Source organism: Tinamus guttatus, unplaced genomic scaffold (assembly GCF_059628265.1).
Source record: "Tinamus guttatus ecotype Peru unplaced genomic scaffold, ASM5962826v1 Tinamus_guttatus_pri_ptg000323l, whole genome shotgun sequence".
In the NCBI taxonomy this organism is placed as follows: Eukaryota; Metazoa; Chordata; class Aves; order Tinamiformes; family Tinamidae; genus Tinamus; species Tinamus guttatus.
This window is the reverse complement of record NW_028288857.1, coordinates 2,192,680-2,201,329: the sequence shown is the minus strand read 5'-3', so window position 1 is coordinate 2,201,329 and position 8,650 is coordinate 2,192,680.

The following is an 8,650-nucleotide window of genomic DNA, read 5'->3' as shown; positions in this document are numbered from 1 at the left end:
CTCCCTGGGCACATGTGCTGCGCTCCTCCTGCTCCACCTGCTTTTCCCAACCCACTCCTCGCTTCCCTTCCCTGATGCACCTTGTGCATCCCAGCCAGGCCGACCAAGATCCGAGGTTTCCAGGGGTAAATCCTTGCTGTTGCACATCCCGAGGTCACCTAGTCCTCTATGCGCACAATTCCAGAGCTGCTGGATTGGCCTCCACCCACCCTGGGACAGAACCATCCGTACAGCCCACGGGGACCAGGCACGTGCAGCATCTCCCTCCTCAAGCCGCCCTTTGGAGCAAGGCTCCCCATCCCCATCTTTACTGCTAGCTGAACATCTAGCTTTGTGAGCTCTTCCAAGAGACAGATATGCGAAGGGGTAGGGAATTAACCCCAGATTAGTGGAATTATCTGAGTTTCAGCCCAGTTGTCTTGGGTAGAGCCAGGCTGGGAGGTGCTGAGCGAGGTGCACAGCTGCCCCAAACCCCTGGGTTCATAGGGTGACTGTGAGCAAAACCTGAAGCCAACAGTACTTGAATCCCTCCTCCTCCTCCTCGCTGGCATCGGCCTCTCCGCGAGCGCCAGCCCGGCTCGCTAACCTGGGGCAGCGCGGGAAGGAGACAAGAAACCGAGCGGCCGCTTTGCAGACAGCCTGACCCAAATTCAGGGAACAAGCCCTGCGCCGAGGCGCTTCCCGGGCATTAAAAATAGCCGCTCCGCCGCGGCCGCGCACAATGCGGCCATTTAGCGGCCGCGGAGCCGGAGCCGGCGCCTGTCCCCGTGCCCAGGTGCAAGGCAGCGCTCGGGTTCATGTTGGAGCTCAGCACGTCCCAGCACCCTGCGCATGGCAATGCACCCCCGGACACAAGTGCAGTTCCCCTAATTAGGGAGCAGATGGATTGCTTTTTTCATGGTGTTCGATATCGCTCAGGGAATCGCAGCAGCTGAGAGTCAGCTGAGCGAACCGGCGCCGCTGTTCCAGGGCTCCAAAAGAAGCGGCAGCGCCGCCTCGCTCCAAAGCCCTTGATCCGGCCGCCAGGTAAACATCTGGGAGCCATCAGGAAGCAGTGAGTCGGCAGAAAGCGGCTCTGGAATACGCTCCGGAGCAGGCGGCAAGGGGGCGAGGGGGAGGCGAGATGCTGAAATCTGAGGAAGTTAGAAAACGGCACTGGACTTGGGGAAAAAAAAAAAAAGATTATTTTTAGAAAGTTATTTCCCAGACTGATGGACAGCGTCTGGATTTCTCCGTGAGCAGAAGAGCTGGCATGGAGCTTAGCGGCTGGCATGGGCAGGCTCCTTCTGCATTTGATTACGTCCTCACTTCACCCTAATACCTTGCAGCTATTGATCTGCCTCACTGGCTAACTATAAGAGATGGGCTTAACCCTTGGATGCGGGTGACATTTGCAGCAAATCCAGCCAGGGCGCTGTGACACTACACAGGGAACAAGCAGCCAGTGCCAGAAAATGCGGCAGTTAGCAGAGGATGCCAGCAAAGCCTGGGATCAGCTTGGAGCCTGTGCAAATAAACTCAGGGATAAAACCACAAGCTATCTCAGGCATCAAACCTGAGGTGCTCTGTTTAAGCAGGATGCACACGCATTTACAGCTGCAAAGAATTGCTCTCTCGGCTTCAAAAATAGAAAAGAGAAAAGTGAAGCAACAAGTTTTGTGATATGGGATATCATATTGTTTGCTCAGAGAGCAGTAAAGATCCAGCAGCTTCCAGGACATGGACAAAACACCCACATCCCTCACTATCCCCCACTGCAGCAGGATCCAAGTGGGTGACTTCCTACGTAAAACACACCAAAACCTACACAAAACAGACACAAGCTGTGACACCATCACCAAAAAATCTCTCCTGAGTTAATTTCTAGAGCAGAGCTGCATAAACACAAGGCTGCTTGGGGATGACTCGCTGTTTCCATACGCAGCCGAGTATCAGAGCCTGCTGCAGCATCCCGTAGGTATTTGTATAAAGTCTGCTCCAGCATTAACCTCCTTTTCCCATTCATTCCAGATTAATGCGGAATAATCTGGAGTTAGTCACTGCAAAGTTCACATTGGTGAAGTTCAGGCAGCACGATGGCATTTTATGCTGTGCATGCAACTCTTTGGAAAAGTTCCTAAAACGCTGCACACCAAACCGAGACACTTCTCACACACGCACAAACCCCCATCTCAGAAACAGGGACTGCAAAACTCGTCCTTACCTTGCCGAGCGCTTTGAGCCGTGGGGAAGCTGCAGCTGCTCCCAGCCTGTTTGTAGAAAAATGAATTATAGACCCAAAACCTGGGAGGAGGAGGAGGGGGAGAGGATGCAGCAAGGCTGAGGAGCGCAGGGAGCACCGGGGCTCGGCTCGGCGGCTCCGACCAAGTGCGGTCTCACAGAGCTCCCCAGTGGTATTTATGCTCTCCAGGCAGAGGACAGCGCTGGATCATCCCGCTTGGCTTGGGGCCTGTTCTTAATGAAGGAGAGGGGGGAGGAAGAAAGGGAAAAGAGGAGGAGGCAGGAGCAGGCAGCGGGGGAGCGTCACTGCGCACCGCGGGGCGGTTTGAGACCGTCACTGGGGCGAGCAGCGCCGGGACCGTCCTGCGGCGCCTGTAACGCAACAGCCGGCACGGGGAGAGCAACACCCGGCACGGGGAGAGCAACACCCGGCACGGGGAGAGCAGCACACAGGCGGCAGGACGGGATCAGAGGGGGTTTTTGCGCGGCGGAGGCGGTAGGATGGGATAAGAGGGGGCTCCTTGTGCGGCGGCAGCCGCGCTCGGGCAGCGCAGGAGCATCCTCCCGGCCTGACGCCCGGCCGACGGGCTCGGGAGGGAGCGAGGAGGCAGCAAAGGGGGTTTCTGCAGGGCAGCTCCCATCTCACTGGCCAACTCCAGCTGCCTTCCCGGCCGGGGGAGCCGCCGAGGACGGGAGCAGGAGCTGCCGGAGCGTCGGGCACCGCTCACCTCCCCGAGCGTGTCCGGCGCCCGCGGCCGCACGTGCAGCACCGGAGCACGGGTCACTCCTGCTAAAGGAAACGGTTGCTAAAGGCAAGCGGAAAGAGCCTGTTCTCCTTTCGTGGTTGTTTTCAATAAACAGAGAAACGCTGAGGGGGGCATCCATCGATGCCCCAGCTCCTGGTGGGGAGGGTTGCGGGATGGAGCCGGACGCTGTGGGGCCGAGCTGGGATCCTGGGGCAGAGAGATCTTGGGATCTTTCCCAAAACATTGTCCACTCTTGTGTTTAAGTTCTTGGAAGATCATCCTTCCATTCTTCTAAAGACTAAATATTTGTTCCGTTCAGCAAGACATTCACCAGCCTTATTTACTGTTTACAGAAATGAAGCTTGTGTGATATTCCCCCAAGAACTTCCCCTTTGCTGCCTTGCTTGGGCTCCAGCAGCCTGTGAGAGGCAGAAGGACATTTATCAAAGGTGTTAAATAACACCCGAGCACATACGCAAACCCTGGAAGCCGATACAGCAGCGCCACAGAACACCCCTTAAGCCACATCTACCACCACGGGTCTGCTTATCCCATCTCCATCACCTTTTCCCAAGGAGAATCCTTGCAGAGGAAACAGGCTCTCAGCACCTGGCATGTTTTCTGCAGTTTCTGATGGGCATCCTGGTGAATCGATGACAGTTGTGCAGAGAGCCCCGGTGATGGTTCCCTCTGCTTTATCCTGGATCACTGAGTTTGCTCCCTTCACTACCTGCAGCATCCACCAGCTTCCCAAGCCACTGCTGGTACCGAGGAGCAGTTCCCGGGAATCCATCGTGTCCCATCGCGGTCCAGGTCCCCAGGGAGTCTGGCCCCTCCAGCGCCCAAAGGAATCGCATCCAGCTTTGGAGCACTGAGTCATCCGCCTCAAAAGGTGCTCTTCATGGGAATTACCAGAAAATTGAATTAGCTCATTTTAAATATCACATACCAACACACAAATTATTTCCAGATTGTGGAGAAACCTGGCATTTTGCAATCCCCACAAATGCTCCTTTGGGGAATTAATTCCTGTAGGAAGGTCAGGACTGTCTGAATCCTCCAGCAGCCCAATTCCTGCTGCTTTACAAAGATTTGATTTATTTTTTTTTAATACACACCAGCACAGTTTCACCATACAAACCATATTCAGAGTGTAGCCAGAATGAGACAACTAAAATTCCTGCCTGTCATCTTGAGGCCATTTTCAATACAAAATGACCAGAGACAAAGTGCCTGCTGCCAAAAACATTTTTCCTACCTAATTCCACTGGTGTCGGCTCTAAAGCATCCAGCCTGGCGGGTACCATGGGAATAGTGCCCCTGGGATGAGCAGCTTTAAGGCATGAGGTCCATCCCCTATGTGTTTTCAGTGGCTACAGGAATACGACGATAAAACAGATTGTTGCAAATGAGTAAGACGAATGTCCCAACCGTGGCGTGTTCTTACCAGCTTTATAAATTTGTTTAGGAATTGATGGGATTGACTTACTGTCCTTTGCTCCAGAACTGCTCCGAAACCCTCGGCTAAGTCGCTCTTCCCTGCCAGCCAAAGAGCAACCGTAGCCCTTCGTGATCGACTTGATTCACTTCGTTTCGTCTCGAGTCAGCAGTTTCTGGCCATACTTTTGGCCAAAGCCAAAACAATCAGAAGTTACTTTTAATCATTCGGGGTTATTACTGCCTTGATTATAACTTCTCCATTTCATGTGTGGTAAAAGCCACATAAAGCGGGCTGAGTAAATAAGTACATATTAGAAGAGAAGCCTTTTAAAGTAATAGCCAGTGGACATGAGCAAAGAGGGATTTCACTATTTCACTCCTAATTGGACGTGCAGACAGCTTGTCTTGAGTTTTGACTCAGACTAAATTCCACCCTCTTTTCTGTTCAAATATTAGATCCAGAAGAAAACCATGAGCTGCTCTGGAGCATCCGATGGGAGCGCAGGATGCTCCGCTCTCAGCCATGCCGATGACACTGCTCTTTCCAATACACAGAGGCTGCTCCAGAACAGATGAGTTGACTGTAAGGGATAAAATAAGAAAAAGTCTGAATCATCCCCTGGCGTGAAAAAGAGGCATTTAACAGATTTTCTCGCAAATGCAACTGATGTTTGGCACTGTGAAGCCCTATCTATTCTCTCTCGTTATTCTCCCATTTTTGGGAAACCTTGGCCTGAACCAGATCACACAGGGGTTTTTGCTTTGGAGCAACGAGGTAGGATGGAACTGGAGCCCGTGTTATTCCTTCCATTTTATAGGCTTTAAGGCAGAGCAAAATCTCCATGGTCAACCAGGTGGAGGTTCTCCAGGACATAATCCATGCAGTTTTGCTCCATCCACCCAGCCTGTATGTCCAACAGCTATATCCAAAATAGAGGACATCTTTTAGGGAAAAAGCTGAAGGTAGAGAGAATTTGCTACCACTCTTAGTAATTATTCCCCATAATTGATTTTCCCCCCTTAAAAGTACATACTTTCCTTCTAATTTGGATTTCCTTGGCTCAGTCTGCAGCTGAACCGGAGAGTCCTCCCGCACTCAATGTCTGTTCATCAAAAAGACCATGTCAGCTCCATGCCGACACCTTGACAGAATTTGCTCCTTAAATTATCTATCATAAGGAATGTTTTCCCAAGCTTTAATCCGCTGATGCTGTACAAGAAAGCAACTCTATACAACCCAGTCCTCATTCCCCCAGCAAAAAACTGTGCTTTTTTGTCAGTACTCAGATTAAAATTTAGGTTCATAAGACAAGGAATGAGCATGCAAGGAGTAAAAATGTCAGAAGAAAGTATCATTTAATTTGGGGGTCACAGCTAAATAGCAGTGAATTGTGAATAACCAGAAAGCACAAAAAAAAAAAAAAAAAAAAAAAACAACAACAAAAAAACCCCACACATCTCACTATTGCAACTCCCCACATTTCCTGCTTATATCTGTAATGTGAGATGAGGAAATACTGAAAAACTACTTTTTTTTTTTTTTTTTTTTTTTTTGATATATGCAGTATCCAGTACAGAAGCTACAGAAACACCAACCTGACCTGCATTTTCAGAGATTTTATCCCTGCCAAGAACAGGCAAATTGCAACGGCAAGCCCTGCAACGGGCAGCTTGGCTGCGTACCAGCCGACATAAATTCTTTCTGAGATCTTCCAGGTCATTAAATAAATAAAATAAAACCTTGCAATTACCCGCCTCCATTCCCATCTCAGGAACATCCAGTGCACGGAGAAGACTTGCTTGCATTCGGAACAAGGTGAAACCTGCAGATTTATGGAGGTGCTGGATGCCCCTGGTGACTTTGGCAGCGGCTCCGGGGCCGGACGGGGTGTCCCGCGGGCCGGCACTGCCCTCTACCGCGGCGCGGCCGTCCCCGTCCCTGCAGGGCAGCGGGTCACGGTGCCATCTGCTTTCCAGCGTGCACCCGCCTGCACCAGCGGAAAGCCAAGACGGGGTGACACGTTTTTGGAGCTGGGGTAGGGCCCAGGAGCCCTCATCACAGAAGGCCGGGGTGTTTTCCATCAGCGGAAGCGCTCACCTCTGATTTTGCGCCTTGTTGTAGGTGCAGGAGGGTCTCCCATTACAGGGATGGGGGCATGAGCCCGTTACAGTGTTCATTTCTGCAGGGCGGATGGGTCCAAACGTCTGCAATGCTGCCCGTCTTCCTCCCTCCCACCCCATTTATAAATCAGAATATTTCCTATGACCCCCATCAGTGCAACTGCATGGATCTAAGGTCACTCAAGCTCATTTTCCTCATTTTCCCTATGGAAAATTGCAGCTGCAACATTTTGGGCTAGGAAAATCATGATTTTACAGCACTACCTTGCAAATCAGCAGTCCTGGAGGCCCTTACACAGGCAACTTTTGCCACTGCATCCCATAACTGATGGGCTGTAATAGCCAACACCCCACGAACACGGTGTGAGCGGCAGCTCAGCCACCTGCACAGAGCAGGGCAGCTCACGGCTGCATCCAAGCAAGTCTTGGGCTTCTTACCTAATGCACAAGCAAAGAAACTATTAGGGAAAAATACACTTACACCAAAAAAAAAGCCTTCTTTTTCTTTAAAAGAAGAAAACATAATCTGTTGCAGACAAAGCTTAGACCCAAAGGCGGTCAAATCCTTGTTTTGGGACAAAGGGAGGAGTTTAATACAGAAAATAAAAATTGTGGTTATGTGTCAATGTCAAGCTGTTGCCACATACTTTCTTCTACTTTTCCTTTGAGTAACGCACTGCAAAAGACAGATTTTAGCAACAAGTGCAACTGTAATATCCTTAGTGAAAAATTAAAAAAAATACAATCTGACCGACTTCCATTTCATACTAACAGATTTCAACACTTGCTTGCCACACTGCCTATTACTCATTGCCACTTCTTAAAAAGGAATTACAAGTTGTAACCTGTTCAAGCGAATAGCCGAATCACTGCTCAGTGTTCCTGCCTCTATGACCGTGAGCTCTTTTATGGCTTCCTCCGATTCTTCGGTATTTACCGTAGCTCAATACGTCACACGCTGACTTGAGGGAAGCTCCCCAACTTTGGTACCTCTCTTGAGATCAGCCATAGGAAGCCACGATGCTCTAACCTCATTAATCACACGGCCGGATTTCCTTCCTTTCTCCTCCCAGTCTTCGCTCCTTCCTCTCGTTCTCCCTTCCCACTTTGTTCCTTTTGGAGTTATTTGTGGGGTGTAGCTCACTCCGAGCCCTTCCTCACCAGCAGGCATCCACTCAGCTTTTGAAGTTGACGAGTTGCCTAAAAGAGCAGAGAAGCATTTCAGCATTCGCAGGATGCCTGACCTCCTAACACAGAATTTCCTTTCTAAAAAGGTAGCAAAAACAGACCCCACGTAGCAAAAAGCCAAATCTTGTTTCAGGACAAACCTACCCTCCATGCAATGGGGAAGGGATGCAGCAACCTCAACCCCATGGCTGCTCAGCAACGTGGCTCAAAACTCACCGATCACCCTGTCAAATCAAAACCAGATATTGAGTAATATACTAATTATTGATTATTGGCATTTTTTGTCTCATAGGCTGGATGACTTGGGTTGCAGTTGGTGTTGATCATCTTCTCACGCTGCCGTGACTGTTGTTACAGGCAAGAACCGCTACGCTCAGCTGCAGGGAGCTCCAAAACGGTCCCAGCACAGGCAGAAAAAGCCTCTCGGCCTCCCGAGAGGAGCCAACTTTTCAAAAAGCACTTTGCTATAATTATACCAGTATTCCGTATACTCTACTAAGCCTATGTTACCAGGAATGCAGCTTTTCACAACCCACTGGAGATGTGGGCAAATACCAGACACACATCATTCCTCTCCCAGCCGCAAGGGAAAAAAATCTGCAGCACATAAAACCATTCCAACCAAGGTACAAGATCCCTATGTCTGTATTTTTTCCAACCAATTTCAGGCAACGCAAGAGCTCACCCCAGCGCACAGCAGCCTCTTCTGCACCAGAACATCCCCACGTTGATGCTGTAAGGCACGTATAAACTTTTAATCCAGTAAAAGAAGGATTATTCTTTCTTATTTAAAGCAATATCTGATTTCTTTAATTCAAAAATAAAAAATAATCAAACTTAACAAAGGAGAATAAATTTTAGTATTTGTATTTTAGTTGTATGGCACTTTCACAAAGCTCCTCATGAGGGAGCTGCAGAGATGAGCACCCACATAC